Consider the following 25,276-nt stretch of genomic DNA (forward strand, 5'->3'; position numbering starts at 1 on the left):
TTGAAGATATTGTTTGAAATATCTATGTCTCTGAACACTTTTAGACTTAATTAACATTTTTGACACTATGGAGAGAGGACTATCTAACTTAAAAGCTCTTTTGCTACAAAGTACCTAGAAATTCTGGATGAAGTGTTACAAACATATTTGTAATCAAATGCTTTTCTGGGCTTACAGGTAGCAAGGGAAATACCTAAGGGCTAAAGGAGAAGAGGGAACTGATTACCAGATTGGTGAGCACATGAAGTATGCCGAGGCAGCCCTGAGGAGTTCGTTAGTCTCAGTAGCCAAAGGTTTAATGGCCGCACTGGGATAGCGGACGGTGCCTTGAATTTGCAGAAATTAGAACTGAGAACTCTTTATAAAGCCATGTCTCTTGAAGAGTTTTACCCTCTGTGGAAGGGCAGGTTGAAGACAAGGAAGCTTATCTGTCTAAACTTGGGCTTGGGTTGGTGTGAGAAATTGGGACTTACTGTAGTTTATCTTTCATAAAGTTTTGGGAGTTGGACTTAATACTTTATGAGTGAGCAGAGAGAGATTCAATAAACAGCATGTTAGTCCTTCAGAAACTTCATCTCAAACTACCAGATTGAGCTTCTATGACCGAAGTCATACTTTTCTCAGTCATTACATTATTTTCATTACATTATTTCTCTGCTCAAGATGTTACTTAGTAATAAGTAGTAAAGTAGTAAAATGGCCTAACAATAGTAAAAATAAGGGTATGGAGTATTGACAGCTGGAAAAAAGTGTGTGAAAGTGTCAGTCACTCAGTCATGTCCAGCTCTCTGCAACTCTAAGGGCTGTAGCCCACCAGACTCCTCTGTCCCTGGCATTCTCCAGGCAAGATTACTGGGGTGGATAGCCATTCCCTTCTCCAGGGGTTCTTCCCGACCCAGGGATTGAACCCAGGTCTTCTGCATTGTAGGCAGATTCTTTGCTGTCTGAGCCACCAGGGAAGCCCATTGACATCTGAACCAGCATTATAAGTACTTTAAACATTTCCCCCTCTTATGTAGAATTAACACCTTCATTCTATCCCTACTAACTTTTCCTTTTTTTCCTCTTTTTTTTTTTCCACTTGTAGTTTGAGACAAATACTATTTTTCCTTAAAAAAATTTTTTTTTGGCTGCACTTCAGGGACCTTCATTCCCTGAATGAAGAGCTTGAACCCACACCCTCTGCACTGGAAGGTCAAGTCTTAGCCATTGGACCACCAGAAAAGTCCCAGGATAATTTTAGATTCACATGGTTCTAAGAAATAATGAGAGACTCCGTATGCTTTAAAAAGTTTTCCCTAATGGTAACATCCTGCAAAACTGTAGTACAGTGTCATAGCTTGCATATTGATAGTGATAAGGTCAAGTCATAGAGCATTTCTATCACTACAAACATCTTTTTTTTATAGGTTACAACCCTTTTATAGATACAACCATTTTCTTTCTTCCCCTTGCCCCTACTTAACCCTTGGCAACTGCTAATCTGTTTTCTATTTCTGTAATTGTGTCATTTCAAGAATATTATATAAAGGGGATAGTACAGTTATGTAACACTCTACGTTGGCTGTTTTCACTCATCATATTTCCCTGGAGATCCATTCATTTTGTTTTCTGTACCAGTAGTTCATTCCTTTGTAATGCTAAGTAACATTCCATGGTATGGATGAATTTATCCATTGAAGAACACCTGGGCTGTTTCCAGTTTTTGTCTATGATAAATACAGCTGCTGTAAACATTGATGTACAGGTGTTTGTGTGAACATAAGTTTTCCTCTGGGATGTATGCCCAGGAGTGCAATTGCTGGGTCATCTGATAGTTGCATGCTTAGTTGTACAGAACTGCCAAGCTTTTCTAGAGTGCTATACCATTGTACATTGCCACTAGCAAAGTGTGAGAGATACAGTTTCTCGGCATTCTTGCCTCCTCACTGAGGGTTTTTATCATGAAAAGGGCTCTTCTGTGTGAATCTGAATTTTAGAATATAGCCATACCTTGTTTTATTGCATTTTACTTGTTTGCATCTCACAGATACTACATTTTTTACAAATTGAAGTTTTGTATACGAACCCTATGTTGAGCAAGACTATCAGTATCATTTTTCCAACAACATTTGCTCACTTTGTGTTTCTGTGTCACAGTTTGGAACTTTTTCAATATTATATTTGTTATGGTGATCTGTGATCAGTGATCTTTGATGTTACTATTTTAATTGTTTTGGGGTGAATTATATAAGACAGCCTCCTCGGTTGTGCGGCTTGTGGGATCTTAGTTCCTGGACCAGGGATTGAACCCACAACCTTGGCAATGAAAGCTCGAAATTTTAACCACTGAACTGCCAGAGAATTCCCCAGCAGCAGGATTTGAGAGGATTGACAGTAGCCCCTTGCGCCAGGCTTTTTTTTTTTTTTCCTTTGTCAGTTTTTTTAGAGGTTTTCTAGTTTCACTGACAATTTAAAAATAATCATCTCTTTTTTCATTGATACTCTAATTGTTTTTGTTTTTCTGTTTCATCGATTTCTGTTCTATATGTAATCCTTATTATATATATACTTTTTTGTTCATGTTGGGTTTATTTTGCCCTTCCTCTTCCAAGTTTTTGAGTTGGACAATGAGATTATTACTTTTCCCCTTTCCTAATGTGTGCATTTAGTGCTATAAATTTCTTAGCTTTCATTGTGACCCACAGATGTTGATATATTGTATTTTCATTTTCATTCAGTTCAGTATACTTTTTTGTATCCCTTGAGGCTTTCTCTTTTATCCGTTGATTATTTAGATATGTATTTTTTAGTATCCAAATGTTTGGAGATTTTTGTGCTCTCTTCCTGTTATTGATCTGTAGGTTGATTTCATTGTGGTGAAACACAGTCTATATAATTTTACTTCTCTTAATTTGTTGAGAGATGGCTGAACATATATTCTATCTTGGTTTATGTTCTAATAAAGTGAAATGTGAACAAAATGATGTGTGTCGTTTCTAGAGGGGAGCCCTTAGAGTTGGTACACTATTTGCCATCTTCCTGTCCTAGGATGGTGGAGCCCTTATTAGCATATGTCCCTACGTTAGGACAGTGTGGAGCTAAGGCTTTTGCCAACCCACATTGTTCATTTATATTTAAACAAGACATAAACCCTTGTTCTTATGAGCACTGAGACTTTGAGGTTTGCTTATTGATACAGTACAATCTAGTCTTTTATGACTAATGTACCAAGTTAATTTACTCTTTATTTTTTCACTTTATCTTATTCCAATCTGTTGCCAAAATTGCCTTAACAATCTGCTTCTGAGATTGTGGTGTGAGCCACAGATACTAATCACTGAGACTCTGCAGCCAGATCATTTTTAATTAGCTAGGTGCAAGCCATTAAGACTTTTGGACTGCAAAATGCTAGTTTATTGAATTTTACTGTTTGCATGTAGAAATATGCACCAAAACTATTTGAATTACTTAGAGTGAGAGGATTGTTATTTTTTTGAAAATAATGTTAGAGAAAGAGGAAACTGGGACCTTTAAGCACAGATACTTAGCATTCTGATTATAATTATACGGTTAATAATACTATATTATATACTTAAAAGTTGCTAAGAAACTAGATGTTAAATGTTCTCACCACAAAAAGAAATGATAATTATGGGATGTGATGGAGGTGTTAGCTAGTGCTACAGTGGTAATCATATTGCAGTAATTAAGTGTATTAATTAACACATTGTATACCTTAAATTCATTCAAGTGTATGAATAAATAAAACTGGATAAATTCAGACAGTTAGATGTCAATTATATCTCAAGATTTTTTTTAAATGGATAAAGACTAAATGTTTTCTTCCTAGAATATGAACATTGCCTTCAGTGTAAAATAAAATGAATAATTTTGAATAAATTATAATATTTTTCAAATTATGCAATTTATCTTATTAAATTTTTAACAATTTTTATTGCAGTATAGTTGCTTTACAATGTTGTATTTGTTTCTGCTGTATAGCAAAGAAAATCAGTTAAACGTATACATATATTGTCTCTTTTTTAGATTTCCTTCCCATTTAGGTCACCACAGAGCACTGAGTAGAGTTCCTTGGGTTATACAGTATGTTCTTATTAGTTATTTATTTTGTACATAGTGATGTTGATTTGTCAATCCCAACCTGCCTGTTTATTTCACCCTCTTACCCCCTTGGTAACTATAAGATTGTTTTCTACATCTGTGACTCTATCTCTGCTTTACCAATAAGTTCATCTGTACCATTTTTCTAGATTCTACATGTAAGTGGTATTATACAATATTAGTCTTTCTCTTTCTAACTTATTTCACTCTGTATGTCAACTTAAACTTGAAATTTAATTTTTTATGTAATTTCAATTTTTGTAAATTTTAGGAATTTTTAAAAATTTGGAAATAGAAAATTATACAAAGAAGGAAAGTGAAATTCCTTGTTTTCTTACCAACCAGAGAAAACTATTTTGAGATATTTCCTTCATTTTTTTCCCCTGTATGTGTGTGAACTTTTTTTCCTTTGGTATAATTGGCATCAGTATGTTTTGTTCAATTGCTAAGTCGTGTCTAACTGTTTGCAACCCTATGGACTGCAGCACGCCAGGCTCCTCTATGCTCCGTTATTTCCCGGAGTTTGCTCAAATTCATGACCATTGAATCGGTAATGCTATTAATGTCTAACCATGTCATCATCTGCCATCCCCTTCTCCTTTGGCCTTCAGTCTTTCCCAGCATCAGGGCCTTTTTCATTGAGTCAGCTCTTCATATCAGGTGGTCAAAGTGTTGGAGTTTCAGCCTCAGCATCAGTCCTTCCAATGAAATTCAGGGTTGATTTTCTTTAAAATTGACTGGTTTGATCTCCTTGCAGTCCAAGGAACTCTCCAGTACCACAGTTCAAAAGCATCAGTTCTTCAGCACTCACTCTTCTTTATGGTCAGCTCTCACATCCATACGTGACTATTGGAAAAACCATAGCTTTGACCGTATGGACTTTTGTCAGTAAAGTGATGTCTCTGTTTTTTAATATGCTGTCTGGGTTTTTCAGAGCTTTCCTTCCAAGGAGCAAGCATCTTTTAATTTCATGGCTGAATCACTGTCTGCAATGATTTTGGAGCCCAAGAAAATAAAATCTGTTATTGCTTCCACTTTTTCCCATTTGCCATGAAGCGATGGGACCTGATGTCATGATCTTAGATTTTTGAAAGTTTTAAGCTAGCTTTTTCACTGTCCTCTTTTACCCTCATCAGGAGGCTCTTTAGTTCCTCTTCCTCATGTATTGACTCTTTTATCATTATGAACATATCTTAATCTCTAGTAATATTTCTCGCCTTAAAGTCTATTTCGGCTGATAGTGGTATAGGAACTCCAGTTTTCTTGTGATCACTGTTTGCATGGTGTATATGTCCATTCTTTTACTTTCAGCCTCTTTGTGTTTTTGTATCTAGGTTGTGTGTCTCTTGTGGACAGAGTATAGTTGGGTCTATTTTTATCCAGTTTGACAGTCTCTGTGTTTAACTTATTTATATTTATTGTGTTTATAATATATATTTATATGTTAACTGAAAATTTACAAATTAATTGGAGATAACTTGGATTTATAAATAGCCATTTTGTTGTTTTCTCTGCATCTCATATATATTTTTGTTCCTCTGCTCCCCCTTTATGTGTCAAATAAATACTTTTTAGGCTACCACTTCAGTTCCTCTTGATTTAAAAAATGTAGTTGAGTGTTTTTAAAGGATTGCATGAGGGATTACACTGTACATCATAACCTCTCACTGTATACTCCAGATTACTAACTTGATTCTGCTAAAATAGTGAACCTTTGTTCCATCCTAGCTCCATTATCTCTCCCCTGCTTTTATATCTATGTATGTCTCATATGTGTTTTATATGTATGGTACATATATTTGTTCTATATGTATATCAATTTCACTTTAATGTGTCTAAGTCTGAATCTCTTGTCTGTATCTTATTTGCGATTCATTACTCTTCTTTGATTTGTACATTGTCCTCAAATTTTGAAAAATTTGACCAGTACTTACATATTTTCCTGCCTCCCTTTTCCTTCTGATACTCTCATTACATGTATTTTGATGCACTTAATGCTGCCACACAGGTCTCTGAGTCTCTTGTTTATTTTCTTCAAACTTTTTTGTTTCTGTTCTTCAAATTGGATAAATTTTATTCATCTGTCTTTAGTTCACTGATTCTTTCTCTGCCATTTTGAATCTTCTTTTGTACCCCTCTAGTGAATTTTTTATTTTGGTGATTATAGTTTTCAACTTCAAAATGTCAGGTCCTTTTTTTTTAATTAAAAAAAGTTATTCATTAAGATTCTCTGTTGAGATTCTCTACTTGTTGATATGAGTCACTGTTGTCATACTTTTCTTTAATTCTTTGAGCATTGTTCTCATTAGTTCATTGAAGATATTTTAAATAACTGCTTTGATATCTTTGCTAAATCTAGTATCTTGGAATCATGAAAGACTCTATTGCTTGCTTTTTCTCTTCTTATTATGAGTCACATTTTCCTGTTTCTTTTTATGTTTCATATTTTTTTTGAAAATTGGAAACTTAGATAACATAGTGTAGCAGCTGTGGATTCTGATGGCATCCTTCCTATCCCTAAATTCCTGATTTTTGTTTAGAAGTTGCCTAGAGTAAATCTGTGAAATATGTTTGTTCTATAGTGTGTGGAAACAATGATCTTTGCTCCATTTATTATCATTGTTGCTGTTTGTTTTTAAGGCTAGTTTCCTGTGTCACCCCTTGTATCAGCCAACAATTAGTCAGAAATTGTACTTAAATACAGAAAGCCACTAAGGCTTTCCGCTTCCGCTGACAGATCTGTGTATAGATTGGGTAGTGCATTCAAAATTCAGGTCAGTTTTAAATTTGTCCCTGTTTTTATGTTCCCTTGAGACTTCTTGTATTTCCATCCAGATGTCTTGCTGAAAGTATTACTTTTGTTTCAGGTTTGGAGGACTTGTTAACAAAAGTCACTTGTTACACACAATAAACAATTTCAATATTTAATTGAGGATTAGTTGGCTTAATTTCAATATACAGTCATTAAAAGAAAAGAGAAATAGAAACAATAGTGAGAACTACAGCACATACATCACCAAAGTGGGCCAACCCATGTGCATGTGTGTGTGCCTAGTTGTGTCTGACTCTTTGCGACCCTATGGACTGAGCCTGCCTGGCTCCTCTGTCCCCGGCGCTTTCCAGGTAAGAATACTGGAGTGAGTAGCCATGTCCTTCTCCAGGGGATCTTCCCAAACCAGGAATCAAACCCAGATCTCCTGTACTGCAGGTGGATTCTTCAGGGAAGCCTGACCAACATGTAGACTCAAAAACAGCCCTAAGAAGTCCCATTTAACAGCTATTTGGAGTCCCAGTCGTGAAAAGGTCCTGGGCAGTGCATCCACTCTGTGGATCAGACCTCAAATTGCAGTTTCTGGGGCTCCCAGTTATAATCCCAGACTGCAGACTGATATCATCCGTTTGCATGCAAAAATTCACCTCTGGTTTTACTCTAACATTGTTACAATGCTGTTTGTTTTATATTGTGAGTCATAGGATTTCATCAGACCTCGCTGCAGTTGGTCAGACCTCCAGGTACTCAAGAGTTCCAACACCCACTCCCTTTCTTATCTAAAGTGCTGCCTGACTCTCTGTTCTTTCAGGCAAGCACAGAATTTGGTCCGTGTCCAGGCAGGTTAGAAGCAAAGTCAGGGGCCTGCTATCCTGCTTCTGAAGCCTGAACAAGACTTCCTCCATGTGAATTTCCCTGATACCAGGAGTGTGTGGATAGTTTGGGATTTCTCCAATCTCTCTTGCACATGCTTGTAGCCCTTGTTTATCTAGGATTACATGAAGAGTGTACTAAGTTCATCTATGGCTGCCTCTCCTCTACAATCTCTCTGTTAAGTCCCCTACTAATCTGACAGTCTGCTTGTTCTTGTACTAATAGAGATTTCAACCTCACACTTGCTTGGATAGCTTCAGAAATTTTCCCTTCACTCCTGGGATGCTGCTGCTGCTAAGTCGCTTCAGTCGTGTCCGACTCTGTGCGACCACTAGGCTCCCCCATCCCTGGGATCCTCCAGGCGAGAATACTGGAGTGGGTTGTCATTTCCTTCAATGCATGAAAGTGAAAAGTGAAAGTGAAGTCACTCAGTCGTGTCCGACTCTTAGCAACCCCGTGGACTGCAGCCCACCGGGCTCCTCCGTCCATGGGATTTTTCGGGCAAGAGTACTGGAGTGGAGTGCCATTGCTTCCTGGGATAGGTTTTCTGTTCTCCACTCTGAATCAACTCAGCCCTGCTTTGTCAGCCTCACTGCTAGTTTTCATGGCCTATTCCACCTTTGCAGAACTGCTACACTGACCTAACTTGTGGGGAAGAATGAGTAATGGGAGCAGGCCCAGGAAAGAATGCCACAGACTTCTGATGTTCATACCCAGATTCAGTAATTTTCCTGATGAAATACTTCTCATTTTATTGTATGCCTATGGTCAATTTCCAGTCAATTGAGATGATTGTTTTTGACAGTTCCCCCCCGCCCCCCCCGCCGCCCCCAGCTATATGTTTGATTTTGCAGAATAGTTGCCAAAGTTCTCACTCCATCATCCTGGAAGCATCCTTGGCTTCTTTCTGGTGTTTTTTTGAAATGTTGATTTTATGTGGTTTTTGATATAAAGACATACAGCATATTGCACAAAAAGGGTATGATTTTAAAGTCCATTTAAATTTTATTTTCTAAGATACTACAATTCAGCTCATTTAGTGATGATTATAATTAAACACAAAAATAATTTTTTATTGTTGCAGATTTCAAGTTCCACCTATAAAGACAGGAATGAAGAGTAAAAGACAGTTCTCACATCTGCCTGATACAGAGAAGCTGATAGCAGGTAAAAATAAACGAAGTCAAGAAGATACAAAAACTCTTTTACTACCTCATCAAAATAGAGTTGATGAGTGATAATATTAATAGAATATTTAAGCCTTTATGCTCAGCAGAAACTGTTTTTCAAGATAAACAGCCTCTTATCATCTGTCATCAGATGATAAAATAAAGTTGTATAGATATGGGTGTCATTGACACTGTATCTGGATAGTACAATTATAGGTGGTTTTAGATTTCTACTTTGTAAATGTCTGTATATTCCAAGTTTTATACAATGAACAGGTTTATTATAGCAGTGAGGAAAAATACAAAAATTGTAAATTTTTAAAAAGCACATATATAACTGAAAAATATGGACAAAATATTAACCAAAATTACATACCTATACAAATTAACCAGAGACCCATCCAAAGGACCATCCCTCTAGATGGGTCCATCCTAAAGGAAATCAGTCCTGAAATTTTATTGCAAGGACTGATGCTGAAGCTGAAACTCCAATACTTTGGCCACCTGATATGAAGAACTGACTCCTTGGAAAAGACCCTGATGTTGGGAAAGATTGAAGGCAGGAGGAGAAGGACGAGAGGATGAGACAGTTGGGTGGCATCACCAATTCTACGGACATGAGTTTGAACAAGCTTCGGGAGTTGGTGATGGACATGGAGGCCTGGTGTGCTGCAGTTCATGGGGTCACAAAGAGTCAGACATGACTGAGAGACTGAACTGAACTGAACTGATACAAATTAAAATATATAATTGGGATCATTCTGTACAAATGACTTTAACTTCTTAGATTTAACCACATATTGGATCACTGTTTTCTGAAACAGAGAACCTTTAACCCTTAATTTTAAAAAACGACTCACTGACATTTCAAATCCACAGTTTCATACTCTTATAGGTTAGTTCAGTTAATATTTCTTAGTACTTAGTCTGTGCCAGAGACCATGATGTTTCTGAAGAACTTGGAGTCCAGTGGAAAAACATCATATATAAACAAATCACTATGATTCAGGTTATATGAACAGTTTTAGCAAGCTACAGAAATATTATCTGGAAATAAAGATTTAGTGTGCACCACAGTATCCTAACTGATCTCTCTCCTAGTCTTACATGCCTTCATTCTATTCAGGGCTATAGGTATAGTGGTTTTTCTAAGATGCACATCTGATCAGTTTAAAACCCTTTATGAATGGTATTCCAGTGACCTTAGAATAAAGTTGACTGCCTTTCTAAGTGGCCTTTTGTATATGTTAATTATCCTCTCATCTGTCTTTATCAAGTTCCCTTCAATCTCTAGTCGTTTTTGAAGTCAGTTTTCTTTATGTATGTCATTTCCTTTTGTTCTGGGGCTTTTTTACTTCATTTTACCTAGAATTGTTTTCCCTCTTCTATACCTGGTTGTCTATTTTTTATATATTTTAAAATATATATAAATGTATTATGTCTATTTGCATATATATTTTGTTTATATTTCTCATTTAGGCATGCCTTTACTATAAGTTTGACTGGGCTGGTATAGCTCTTATATTCATCTACTGCTTACCAGAGTTACAGTAGTAGTAGTAGTTAAAATGTGGAAATACTGAGCCCCCACCAAGTGACTCCTCATACCTTAGCTCTCCCGGCTTCTCTTGTAGGATTCCCAGGGCCTTTCCATAATCCAGCAATGAAAGGTTTTATATCTGATAGAGAAAGGTCCTGATCCAGCACTGTGGTTGGTGACCAGTGTTATTGTAACTATCACCTCTGGATAGATACCTCTAGTATGTACTCTTGTATTGTCCTTCACAATCCTCAGAGTCCCTTGGACTGCAAGGAGATCAAATCAGTCAATCCTAAAGGAACTCAGTCCTGAATATTTATTGGAAGAACTGATGCTGAAGCTGAAACTCCAATACTTTGGCCACCTGATGGGAAGAACTGACTCATTGGAAATGACCCTGATGCTGGGAAAGATCAAGGCAGGAGGGGAAGGGGACAACAGAGGATGAGATGGTTGGATGGCATCACTGACTCGATGGACATGAGTTTGAGCAAGCTCCAGGAGTTGGTGATGGACAGGGAAGCCTGGTGTGCTGCAGTCCATGGGAATCACAAAGAGTCGGATACAACTGAGCGACTGAACTGAACTATTTATATTATTGGGCTTCCCAGGTGGCACAAGTGGTAAAGAACCCACCTGCTAATGCAGGAGACATAAGAGGTTAAATCCCTGGGTCGGGAAGATTCCCTGGAGGAGGGCCCAGCAACCCACTCCAGTATTCCTCCCTGGAGAATTCTATGGATAGAGGAGCCTGGTGAGCTGCAGCCCATGGGGTCACAAAGAGTTGGACATGACTGTGATTACGCTTTCACTTTTATCTATATTATTTGCTATTGTAACTCTAGTACAAAGGTCAGTATTTGACATATAATAATGGGTACTCAGTGATTGAATGGATGGTTGATGGATAGAGAAATGAGTGAGTAAATGAATTATCAGTGTCACTTAAAATCAGCAGAATAGATGAGCTCAACCACGGATAACATTGAGTTAAGGTAACACTAACAAAAGAATCATGGCATCGGTGGAAGAAAATCCAGTAAAACTCAAATTTAGAAGGAAAGGTCAAATAATGTGAAGATCCAGAAGAAAGTAGTATCACAGTATTTTGGGGTATAAAGAGTTGTTAAGAATCATAATAGTTTAACAGTGTGAAATACAGTTGAACTAAGTGAAAATAACAATTTGTGAAGTTGATCTAAAGTAACTATATAGAAGAAATGTACAGTGTTAAATGAACATTTTAAAAAATGAAAAGAAAGTAGAATCAATAACTAAGGTTATACCTAATAAATCTATAAAAGAAGAGGAAATTAAACCTAAAGCTACCAAAGGGAAAGAAATGATAAAGACTAGAGCATAAATTAAGGAAATCGAAAACAGAGGAAAAAGTAGAGAAAATCAATGAAGCCAAAGCTGGTTCTCTGAAAAAATTGATAAAATTGATATGCTGAGAATCTGGTTAACCAAGAGAAATGGTAGGTGACATGTATTACTAATATCAGCAGTGGAGAGGGTTCATCACTGCTGATTCCCTGACTATTAAAAGGATAATAAAGAAATACTGTGAACAACTCTATGCCCATAGTGCAATAATTTAGATAAAATAGACCAATTTCTTGAAAAACACAGACTACCAAACCTCACACAAGAAGAAACATATAGCTGGAATAGCTCTATACCTATTAAAGAAATTGAATTTGTCATTAAGAACCTTCCATAAAAAGAAAACTCAATGTAGACTGTGTCACTGGTGAATTCTATCAACCATTTATGTAAGAAATAATATCATTCCTTCCAGAAAATAAGAAGGATCACTTCCCAACTCATTTTATGAGATTAGTATTACCAAAATACCAAAACCAGACAGAAACATTCTAGGAAAAGACTAATATCTGTCATGAACATAGAAATAAAGAGTTGAAACAAAATATTAGCATATGAGATTCAGCAATTTATAAAACAGATTATGGATTATGACCAAGTGAGTTTCATTCCAGGAATGCATGGCTGGTTCAGCATGTTAAAAAAAAGAAAAATCAATCAATATATTTTATCATCTTAGACCAAATATGAAAAACCATATAATCATCTCAATAAATGCAGAAAAAGTATTTGACAGAATTCAACATTCTTTCATAATAAAGCTCTCAGCAAGTTAGAAATAGAACTTATTCTACTTCTTTAGAAGAAACGATGAAAAACCTCCAACTAACATTGTACTTAATGATGAGAGACTGAATGCCTTCCACCTAAAATTAGAAACTAGGTAAAAAATGTCTTCTCTCACTATTCTTACTCAACATTTTCAGTTCAGTTCTGTTCAGTCACTCAGTTGTGTCCGACTCTTTGCGACCCCATGAATCGCAGCACGCCAGGCCTCCCTGTCCATCACCAACTCCCAGAGTTCACTCAGACTCATGTCCATCGAGTAGGTGATGCCATCCAGCCATCTCATCCTCCGTCATCCCCTTTTCCTCCTGCCCCTAAACCCTCCCAGCATCAGGGTCTTTCCAATGAGTCAACTCTTCGCATGAGGTGGCCAAAGTACTGGAGTTTCAGCTTTAGCATCAGTCCTTCCAATGAACACCCAGGACTGATCTCCTTTAGGATGGACTGGTTGAACCACCATGCAGTCCAAGGGACTCTCGAGTCTTCTCCAACACCACAGTTCAAAAGCATCAATTCTTTGATGCTCAGCCTTCTTCACAGTCCAACTCTCACATCCATACATGACCACAGGAAAAACCACAGCCTTGACTAGACGGACCTTTGTTGGCAAAGTAATGTCTCTGCTTTTGAATATGCTATCTAGGTTGGACATAACTTTCCTTCCAAGGAGTAAGCGTCTTTTAATTTCATGGCTGCATTCACCATCTGCAGTGATTTTGGAGCCCCCCAAAATAAAGTCTGACACTGTTTCCACTGTTTCCCCATCTATTTGCCATGAAGTGATGGGACCAGATGCCATGATCTTCTTTTTCTGAATGTTGAGCTTTAAGCCACCTTTTTCACTCTCCTCTTTCACTTTCATCAAGAGGCTTTTAGTTCCTCTTCACTCTCTGCCATAAGGGTGGTGTACCCAAGTAAGATGGTAGGTGTTGTGAGAGGGTGTCAGAGGGCAGACACACTGAAACCATAATCACAGTAAACTAGCCAATCTGATCACATGGACCACAGCCTAGTCTAACTCAATGAAACTAAGCCATGCCATGTGGGGCCACCCAGGACAGGTGGGGGTCTTGGTGGAGAGGTCTGACAGAATGTGGTCCCACTGGAGAAGGGAATGGCAAACCACTTCAGTATTCTTGCCTTGAGAACCCCATGAACAGTATGAAAAGGCAAAAGGATAGGATACTGAAAGAGGAACTCCCCAGGTTGGTAGGTGCCCAATATGCTACTGGAGATCAGTGGAGAAATAACTCCAGAAAGAATGAAGGGATGAGCCAAAGGAAAATAATACCTGGTTGTGGATGTGACTGGTGATGGAAGCAAGGTCTGATGCTGTAAAGAGCAATATTGCATAGGAACCTGGAATGTCAGGTCCATGAATCAAGGCAAATTGGAAGTGGTCAAACAGGAGATGGCAAGAGTGAACATCGACATTCTAGGAATCAGTGAACTAAAATGGACTGGAATGGGTGAATTTAACTCAGATGACCATTATATCTACTGCTGTGGGCAGGAATCCCTTAGAAGAAATGGAGTAGCCATCATGGTCAACAAAAGAGTCTGAAATGTAGTACTTGGATGCAGTCTCAAAAATGACAGAATGATCTCTGTTTGTTTCCAAGGCAAACCATTCAATATCACGGTAATCCAAGTCTAGGCCTCAACCAATAATGCTGAAGAAGCTGAAGTTGAACAGTTCTATGAAGACCTACAAGACCTTTTAGAACTAACATCTGCAAAAGATGTCCTTTTCATTATAGGGGACTGGAATGCAAAAGTAGGAAGTCAAGAAACACCTGGGGTAACAGGCAAATTTGGCCTGGGAATACAGAATGAAGCAGGCCAAAGGCTAATAAAGTTTTGCCAAGAGAACGTACTGGTCATAGCAAACACCCTCTTCCAACAACAGAAGAGAAGATTCTACACATGGACATCACCAGATGGTCAACACCAAAATCAGATTGATTATATTCTTTGCAGCCAAAGATGGAGAAGCTCTATACAGTCAGCAAAAACAAGACCGGGAGCTGACTGTGGCTCAGATCATGAACTCCTTATTGCCAAATTCAGACTTAAATTGAAGAACGTAGGGAAAACCACTGTACCATTTAGGTATGACTCAACATTTTACTAGAAGTTTAAGTGCAATAAGTGCAGTAAACTTGAAATAAAAGGCATATACATTAGGAGAATAGGAAATAGAAACTAACTTTATTGCCAATAGACATGATTATTCATTTAGAAAATCTCAGATAATCTACAAAAATTTCTAGATTTAATGAGTGGATTTAGTGGCGTCTCGGTGGTAAAGAATCTGCCTGCCAATGAAGGAAATGCAGATTTTATCCCTGGGTTGGGAAGATCCCCTGGAGAAGGAAACGAGAACCACTCCAGTGTTCTTGCATGGGAAATCCCATGGACAGAGGAGCTTGGCAGGCTACAGTCCACAGGGTCAGAAAAGAGTTGGACATGACTTAGCGAATAAATAACAACGTTAACAGAATTGAAAATCATTTGAAGCTAAAAGAAACATTTATATACACTAGCAGAGAATAATTGGAATTAAAATTTTTAAAATAACATTTACATCAGAACTTCCCAATAATGAAGTTCAGTTCAGTTCAGTCACTCAGTCATGTCTGACTCTTTGTGACCTCATGAATCGCAGCACGCCAGGCCTCCCTGTCCATCACCAACTCCAGGAGTTCACTCAGACTCACTTCCATCGAGTCAGTGATGCCATCCAGCCATCTCATCCTCTGTCGTCCCCTTCTCCTCCTGCCCCCAATCCCTCCCAGCATCAGAGTCTTTTCCAATGAGTCAACTCTTCACATGAGGTGGCCAAAGTACTGGAGTTTCAGCTTTAGCATCATTCCTTCCAAAAGAAATCCCAGGGCTGATCTCCTTCAGAATGGATTGGTTGGATCTCCTTGCAGTCCAAGGGACTCTCAAGAGCCTTCTCCAACACCACAGTTCAAAAGCATCAATTCTTCGTATGTAGGTATAAATCTAACAAACATGTAGGCTCTATATGCTAACAAATGTAACACATTAACAAAAGAAGTATAAATAAATGTTTACAGATTGGAAGACTCAGTATTGGTGAGGTCTCAGTTCTCTCAAATGAAAAAAATCCCAGAATACTTTTCCGTAGATGAGGAAATAGACAAACTGATTTTAAAATTTGTATGGAAAAAACAGAGGATTTAGAATAGCCAAAATAATTCTGAAAAAGAAGAACAAAGCTGGAAGACATACATTACTCAATTTCAAGGCTTACTATGAATCTGTAGTAATCAGGACAGGCTGAGATTTGCCAAAGATAGGCATTTAGATAAATGGAACAGAAAATAGCTCAGATAAAAATTCATAACAAATATTGTGAACTCATTTTTGACAAAGGTGCAAATGCAGAAATAATTTAATGGAGAAAAGTTAATCTTCAACAAATGGTACTGGAACAATTAGATGTCCATATGCAGAAAAATGAATGAAACTTGAAGGAAAACTCACACTATTTACAGAAATTACCTGAAAATGGATCACAGAACTAAATATAAAACTGTAGAATTTGTAGAAGAAAACATCTGGGTTTTTCTCCTAGAGGAAATCTCTGTTTGAATTTGATGATGAATCTTTAGATGTAACACCAATAGCATGATTCATATAAGAAAGAATCAATAAGTTGTACTTTATCAAAATTAAAATCTTTTGCTATGCAAAAGATACATTTTAGAGGGTGAAAATATAAGACACAACAGAAAGAAAATAGTTGTAAATCTCATATCTGATTGAAAAAACAAACATAACACATCTATCCACAATAGAAACTATTCTTAGAAGTTAACAGTAAGAACACAAACAACCCTATTAAAAAATGGGCAGATTAGCTTTTTCACAACGGGTTTGCCGCCAGGACACAGGTGTCATGAAAACCACCATTAAACCTAAGCAAAAATGGGAGAGGAAAAGACCCACATCAACATTGTTGTCATTGGGCACGTAGACTCAGGGAAGTCGACCATGACTGGCCATCTGATCTACAAATGTAGCGGGGTCGACAAGAACAATTGAAAAGTTCGAGAAGGAGGCTGCCGAGATGGAAAAGGGCTCCTTCAAGTATGCCTGGGTCTTGGACATACTGAAAGCTGAATGTGAGCGTGGTATCACCATTGATATCTCCCTGTGGAAATTTGAGACCAGCAAGTACTATGTTACCATCATTGATGCCCCAGGACACAGAGACTTCATCAAAAACAGGCACGTCCCAGGCTGACTGTGCTGTCCTGATTGTTGCTGCTGGTGTTGGTGAATTTGAAGCTGGTATCTCCAAGAATGGGCAGACCCATGAGCATGCCCTTCCAGCTTACACCCTGGGTGTGAAACAACTAATTGTTGGCGTTAACAAAATGGATTCCACCCTACAGCCAGAAGAGATACGAGGAAATTGTTAAGGAAGTCAGCACCTACATTAAGAAAATTGGCTACAGCCCCGACACAGTAGCCTTTGTGCCAATTTCTGGCTGGAATGGTGACAACATACTGGAGCCAAGTGCTAACATGCCGGAGCCAAGTGCTAACCCGCCATGGTTCAAGGGATGGAAAGCCACTCGTAAGGACGGCAATGCCAGTGGAACCACCCTGCCTGAAGCTCTGGATTGCATCCTGCCACCAACTCGCCCAGCTGACAAACCGTTGTGTTTGCCCCTCCAGGACGTCTATAAAATTGGTGGTATTGGTACTATCCCTGTGGGTCGTGTCGAGACTGGTGTGCTCAAACCTGGCATGGTGGTCACCTTTGCTCCAGTCAATGTAACAACTGAAGTGAAGTCTGTAGAAATGCACCGTGAAGCACTGAGTGAAGCCCTTCCTGGGGACAATGTGGGCTTCAATGTCAGGAATTTGTCTGTCAAAGATGTTTGTCATGACAATGTGGCTGGTGACAGCAAAAGTGCCTCACCAATGGAAGCAGCTGGCTTCACAGCTCAGGTGATTATTTGGAACCATCCAGGCCAAGTCAGTGCTGGATATGCACCTGTGCTGGACTGTCACACAGCTCACGTTGCTTGCAAGTTTGCTGAGCTGAAGGAGAAGATTGATCGTCTTTCTGGGAAAAAGCTGGAAGATGGCCCTAAATTCTTGAAATGTGGTGATGCTGCCATCGTTGATACGGTTCCTGGCTAGCCCGTGTGTGTCGAGAGCTTCTCTGACTATCCTCCCCAGGGCCATTTTGCTGTGCGTGACATGAGACAGACAGTTGCTGTGGGTGTCATCAGAGCAGTGGACAAGAAGGCAGCTGGAGCTGGCAAGGTCACCAAGTCTGCCCAGAAAGCTCAGAAGGCTAAATGGATGTTATCCCCAATACCTGCCATCCCAGTATTAATCAGTGTTGGAAGAACTGTCTCAGAACTGTTTATCTCAATTGGCCATTTCAGTTTAGTAGTAAAAGACTGGTTAATGACAACAATGCATTGTAAAACCTTCAGAAGGAAAGGAGAATGTTTTTGTGGTCCATATGTTTTGTGTGTGGCAGTTTAAGTTATTTGTTTGTAAAATCAGTACTTTTTAATGAAAACGACTTGACCAAAAATCTGTCACAGAATTTGAGACCCATTAAAAAAAGCATAATGAGAAAAAAAAAGGGCAGATTCTTTACCAAAGGAGATACGTGGATGGCAAATAAGCATATGAAAAATTGCACACTATCATAGGAAAATACAGATTAAAAGCACAATTAAATAAATGACATATCTAATAGAATTGCTAAAATTAAGCACTAAAACAGTGGACAACACCAAATGATGATGAGGCTGCAAAGACACAAGACTCTTCTGTGTTGGAAGATGTGGGTAAGTGTGGCTGACCTCTCTACCATAGAGAGCTCACCAGTCAGTTACCTGATATTGGTCCCTGTTCTAGCTGTCACTCTTTGTGATTCTCAGTGTGGAGTCTCTCTGGAGTGGCATAGCTTCAACCTTCTCTTGTGTATTTTTTGAGCTGAGAATTTCTCCATACTGTGGCTTATCCATTAGTGTCCACTTTCTGTCTCTTAAAATTTAATCAAAACTTCTAGTCGACCAATGTACCCATTCTGTTTACCCCTCAGCATTGCAAAAGGAACAGACCTAGACACTCATGTCAACTTAGACCAGAAGTTCCATGGACTAGGTTTGTTCACACTTCTAAATATGACTGTTGCTTTGAATGTATTCTCTTGGGAGAACGTATACTTTTTATAGTGACGCCATTGCTCAAAACATTTTTTAATGTCTCTGATTAAATGAGTGAACAAGGTAGATTTTTTACCCTAGAAAATGTTGCACTGGAGAAATATAATTATAAACAAAATATCCTACCCACCCAGAAAACCTCTCTACAAAAGTAAAAGAGAAAGAAAACACTTGGTTTTATTACTGAATAAGCATTAAATTAGAGTGTGATGGACATCACAAGCAATCTGCAAAAGAGATTGTGAAGGCAGAAAGAAATCTCCTCTTTTTTATGTAGGCAGGCAGATACAGCCATTACACATATTCTAAAGATAAGTAATAACTAGCCCTCGAGTTAGAGGACTTGACAGCACCATATGTCATATCAGTTTATCCTAAATTCATCTGGTAATTGGGTCAGCTGTTTTAGCTAATTGGCTTTATCTAAAGGAAAAATAAACTCACTTCTTAAAGACAGGAGTTAGTTTGCAACTTGAATCAAGGCACCCATGGAAATTACCCACTCAAAGAAACTAGGAGATGGGGTCTTATCATCCCTGTTGTTTGAAAGAGGTGGCTCCCAGGTCCTGGAGGAAACATCAGGGTTATAAAACTGGCAAGAGGCTTATTTTGCTTTTAAAAAGATTCATATCTCACAGGTGCAGAGAAAGAATTTACAAGCTTTCTAAGGAAAACGCTCTAAAGAGAGGAGGGGATCTCTTTCCGTTTTTTTTTCAACCAGAAAAAATTAATTTTTTCTTTTTCAGTTTGCATCTGCCCTTACAGTTTGCTCAGGTAAAAAGCAAAGGAACAATAACAAAAAAACCCCAGCAATGTAAAGTATAAAAAAAATGCAAATGGTTATCTTTTGTAGTTTATGTACAAAATTATGATAGAAAGCAATCCTAAAAATGAGTCTTACTTAAGCAATATCAACTTTCTTGGACTCCCAAAGATGATTGTGAGGTAGGAGATAGATGGGCTTCAGGTTGGAAATTTATAATCAGCCACCCTTCTGCTTTCATTTCTTGAGATAAGAGATAGGTGGGCTTCAGTTGAGGAATTTACAACTAATAGAAACAGAGTAAATAGCCGGTCTTTGTCTCTTCATTCAAGGGAATAATCATGGCAAGGACAAAGAAAGGACAAATCCCTGTCTGATTAGGAAGACACTACACAGGAGCAGAAAGGCTCCTTGGAGTAAAAAGTCAGAGGTTAATTCGAGGCCATGAATCATGCTCATGCTCATTCACTTCGAGATCCATCTTGGCTAGGGTGTGCGTGTACACCCCAGGGAGGGTCCTGAGACAAGTTAACCAAGTGGGACAAAGCAAGGTGATTGGCCTGAGGGAAGACCCGGAAGACTGCCCCTTTATAAAGGATTTAAACTTAACCAAAAGGCGGGACTTTCTCTCTGAGCCAGCCCACGCACCTTTCCACATGTACTTTTCAATAAACTTTACTCTTTTCCGCCTCCTTGCCTGAATTTTTTCAGTAAACTTTTTGCTTTACTCTTCTCCGCCTCCTTGCCTGAATTCATTCTTGACTAGGCAGGCAAGACTAGGGACCTTAGCCCTAACTGCTGGCTCCTGTGGCCCAGTGGTTAGGACTCCTGGTCTTGGAAACTAGGAGCCTGCTTCTAGCTACCTTTTGCTGCTGCTTGCTGCAAGCTGCCACTTACTGCTACTCGTGTCTGAAATCAATTGCTGCTAGAAAAGAATACTTCGGGATGTGTGTTTCCTGCCATTATTGCGTAAAAAACACATTCTCTTAACTCATCATCTCCTTTACAGAGCTATGCCTAAATTCTTCTGTAAAATTAAATAGTGCATCTTGTTCGTTTGAAAATGAGTGTGCGACTTCTTGTGCAAGCTTACTCTGGGAGTATATAGTGCTGATTCACTCCATCTGTATTCCTGTTAACACTTTTCACATATTTCAACTGTATCCTTTGTTATATTTTAGTTATTAAAGTAAATCTTTAGGCGTTGGAGCCATTCACTTGGCTGAAATTGATCATGTAAAAACTAGTAAGTTGATGTTAATACATGCATCAAAGTGAGCTGTGCTGCTTCGTTAGTTTACTAAACTTTATTTAAATTTCCCAGTAACCAATGATAAAGTTATAAAAGGGACTTCCCTAATGGCTCAGTGATAAAGAATCCATCTGCAATGCAGGAGAGACAGGAGATGCAGGTTTGATTCCTGTGTCAGGAAGGTTCTCTCAAGGAGGAAATGGCAGCCCACTGTAGTACTATTACCTGGAAAATCCCATGGACAGAGGAGCCTGGCAGGCTACAGTCCTTGGAATCACACAGAGTTGGACACAACTGAGCACACACACACACACAGAGTTATGAGTACATAAAACAATTTTTGTCAAACATAATTCAATTGTAGATGAATCAGACTGTTAATATGACTCAAGTCAGGTAGAAGATTGCCTTCTGAAGTGCCGATTAGTATTGTGGTACAGGTTTGGTAGTCAGTAGGGAAACTGGGAGGAAAAAAGGTAAAATCCCTTTGCTTTAAAAAAATTTTTTGTCCATATCTTGCCTGGGACTTATTGCTAGGAAGCCATCTTGTAAAAAAACAACTTTAGTGAGGTAGGAGTTTATTACAATAAAACATACCTGTTTTAGAGAGATTGTTTTTAAAAACCACTGGAAAAAACCTGTCAATCTATATCAAATAGTCTTCAGTTAAAATGTTAGCATATCTTTGAATAGAGTTAATGTAAAATAGAGCTGCTGCTGCTGCTGCTGCTAAGTCACTTCAGTCGTGTCCGACTCTGTGTGACCCCATAGATGGCAGCCCACCAGGCTCCGCCGTCCCTGGGATTCTCCAGGCAAGAACACAGAGTGGGTTGCCATTTCCTTCTCCAATGCATGAAAGTGAAAAGTGAAAGGGAAATCGCTCAGTCATGTCCGACTCTTCATGACCCCATAGACTGCAGCCTACCAGGCTCCTCCGTCCATGGGGCTTTCCAGGCAAGAGTACTGGAGTGGGGTGCCATTGCCTTCTCCGGTAAAATAGAGCAGCGGTTCTCAAATTGTGGTCCACGACTAGCAACATTGACATCAGCTGGGACCTTGCTAGATGTGCAGACTCTTCCCCAAGCCCAGATGTAGTTAATCGAAAACTTGGGGAGTGGCCTGGCAATCTATCGTGATCAATCTACCAGGTATGTCTTTATTTTTAATTAAAAAATTTTTTTTGAACTTTTTGTTTTATATTGGAGAGAATCCAACTGCAGTTCAGGAGACGTGGGCTCGATCCCTGGGTCAGGAAGATCCTCTGGAGGAGGACATGGCAACCCCTCCAGTATTCTTGCCTAAGAAATCCCATGGACAGAGGAGCCTGGCAGGCTGCAGTCCATGGAGTCGCAAAAGAGTTGGATACAACTTAGCGACTAAACAGCAGCCAATTAACAATGTTGTGATAGTTTTAGGAGGACAGCAAAGGGACTCATCCGTACATATACATGTATCTGTTCTCCCCACAAACTCCCTTTCCACAGACTGCCACTTTATATTGAGCAGAGTTTCCTGTGCTATACAGTAGGACTTTGTTCTACCACATATTTCTGATCTGATATTTGAGAAGAACTGAATTCATAAAACGTTTCAGTGGTTTAGATAAGAGTTTCAGAATACCTCAAGATGACCTTTAGCCCCATCCCTGTTTGAGAGATGCATACTAGTCAATGAGTAACTTAATCTGCTTAATTATTTACTAGGATTTTTTCTTTTTTGGTTTGGTGGTGTCTCAGTTCTGTTTTGCTGAAGGAAGCACTGTGAAAGACTCGAGTTCCTTTGTTAAATTTTTAGTATTTGCTTAGAAATTTAACATAAGCAAATTTAAATATCTTAGGGTTCATAATCTCAATAACTTTTTCCTAAAATTACTAGTCACTTAATATCATTTAAAAATATATCAATTAAGCTAAATCTCCTCATAGCAGCTCTTTATATCTTAATAATTTAGCAATGCTATTTACATTAGCCACAGAGCCATGTCTTGATCTTAGAGGTGTGGTGTTAACTTACTGGTAGGGAGTAAGGCATTTATCAGAGCCCTCTTGATTTTGCTGGATTTTAGTGCTGAATTAGAAAGGACCAAATTTGAAGCTAAACTTAAAGTGTATAAAATTTATAGAGTCATCCCTCCCTCACCCTCATCCAACATCTAATTAGTTACCAATTCCCTATCCATGTGTGTGTGCAAAGTCGCTTCAGTCGTCTCTGACTGTTGGGTTACACTATAGACTGTAGCCTGCTAGGCTCCTCTGTCCATGGGAATCTCCAGGCACGAATACAGGAATGGGTTATCATGCCCTCCTCCAGGAGATCTTCCTGACCTAGGGACTGAACCCGTGTTTCTTGTGTCTCCTGCACTGGCGAGTGGGTTCTTTACCTCTCGTGCCATCTGGGAAGCCCCAGTCAGTACTACCCCTTAAATATCTCTGAATCTAATTACTTCTTTCTCTAGTACTGGCATCTTTTGGTGTGAGCCACCATGTTTCCCCCTGGATTTCCTAATGATTTATCTAAATCCATTCTCACAGTGTGAATTATTTGGTGTTTAATAACATACATTTGATTATGTGCCTTCCACTTGGCTTTTCATAAAGTCCACAGTCTGCCATGGCCTGTGAGACCTTACATGATCCAGCTTCTCCAGCTTCTCTAGCAAGAGATCTATCTTTGTAAAGTTGCTTAAAGGTATTGTTTCTTTCTACCACAGGGCCTTTGCACATCCTGTTCCCTCATGGTCCAGCTGACCCTTTATTGATCTTTAGATTTCAGTTTAAAAGTCACTTTTTCTGGAGAACGTTTCTATATATATATATATTCTCTCTGCCCCATATCCCATACCTGTATGCTCCTTGTTGTATGCTCTCAGCTTTCTCCACACTTTGGTCATTAGGCTTATTTTTCTATTTGTTAATTGTATACCTTCTCCACTAGACAGCATTCCACAAGGGCAAGTTTTATGTCTGGTAACCCTAGTGACTAGCAAAAAATATCTGGTGTGTGGTGCTCAAAGTATAGGAAGAAGGGATGAATGAATGAGTGAACTAATGAGCAAAGTGATGGCTTTCCGTGATAAAGTAGTATGAGATTTGTGAAGCTGGCACAGGTTAGGGTTACTAAGCTGTTCCTTATTTCTTGTGTATGTGCATAATGCTTGTGCTCTTCAGAGGGACGTTTTGCTTCAGGGACAACTCTACCTTTCAGAAAACTGTCTGTGTTTCTATAGCAACATCTTCAAATGGGAAACTACAGTAAGACATGTTTTCATTAGATTTGCTGATACAAATAATTGCATAGACAGAAATGTGTATACAGCGCTCCTAAAAACAGTATACTTTAGATTTCAAAGTAAATTGATATATATTTATCTATACTTGTATACATCTACATTTATTTATGTCGTATAAGTGTGTGATATATTTTTCTTAATACATTGAGCTCCATTTGTATATATTTAATATAGTTGGGAAAGAGATTTCAGGTTGAAAAAAGCTTGAACACACCTCTTTTTGGCTGCCAAAAGCATGTCTTATGCGACAGACTGAGTTTTGTTTGTGTCTCTGTGTGTTTTAACATGGAACATAAACAATTGCATGTCTTTTTAACACTTTATCCTAATATTAGATAATAGGAGCTGATGGGGGAAATTACTGAAGGAAAGAATGTCTGTTCACCATGTTTTCCTCCGAGAATGCAAACATGTGCTTATTAACTCTTTCAGGTTATTAATCTGAATATTCTGGACCAGGTTGATGTCATACTTGATATTTTGTGTTGTGTATGTTTCTGAGAAATTTGTTTTACAGTTTTTCATTATTTTTTTGTAAGTTTAGATTTCTATTACTTTAAAGAACATAACCTTCATAACCAAGGAGAAAGCTGCTCAACTCATCCAAAATGCTATCCAGATTGTTACAGAGGGTGAAAAGTTGAAAAACTACCTTTGCCTTATTACATAATGTGGAGAAAATTTGCCTCATAGTGATCATCAGAGTTGGGAATATAAGCAGTCTTGGAGTTAGGAATATCTGATAGAGATACACTATATTTAATACTAGATTTCTGTATACTTAAATACTGATTGTTGATTGACTTTAAATAACTGCTCAAATTTTTTGTAGTTTATTATTTACAGAAAACTTTCTCTCATATTTTTCATTTCTTAATTATAAGAGGTAGGTGGGATAAACCTTAGCAAAACATCCTTATTATTTTTAAATACTCTAATAGTTATATGATTGTTGTTTAGTCAATTAATACCTTCACAGTATCAACTAATAAAAATGAACAGTTCTGGTGAACAGAGATTTGGTAGCATATAAGTAAGGACATAATCATTAGAATCTTTTTTTAGAATGGCAATTTGCTTTAGCTGCCATCATTTTTATAATGCACCTATAATA

The 25,276-nt window shown here is 38.3% G+C and overlaps 1 protein-coding gene and 1 pseudogene across 6 annotated transcripts in view; both read left to right on the top strand.

Annotated features, from left to right (window-relative positions):
• The window catches only part of GRAMD1C (GRAM domain containing 1C), a 98,417-nt gene that overhangs the window by 14,335 nt on the left and 58,806 nt on the right, over window positions 1-25,276 (top strand). For 4 of the 6 annotated variants that reach the window (XM_060417887.1, XM_027980053.2, XM_042231617.1 and 1 more), the window contains one exon: window positions 8,832-8,914. The gene's annotated coding sequence lies outside the window, so the exon portion shown is untranslated. Of the gene's footprint in view, window positions 1-8,831; window positions 8,915-21,960; window positions 22,022-25,276 lie in introns of those variants that run through there. The other 2 variants (XM_042231597.2, XM_042231625.2) reach the window with 1 other exon arrangement.
• On the top strand, window positions 16,528-18,438 carry LOC121816481 (elongation factor 1-alpha 1-like; annotated as a pseudogene).

This window comes from Ovis aries, chromosome 1 (genome assembly GCF_016772045.2).
Source record: "Ovis aries strain OAR_USU_Benz2616 breed Rambouillet chromosome 1, ARS-UI_Ramb_v3.0, whole genome shotgun sequence".
Classification (NCBI taxonomy): domain Eukaryota; kingdom Metazoa; phylum Chordata; class Mammalia; order Artiodactyla; family Bovidae; genus Ovis; species Ovis aries.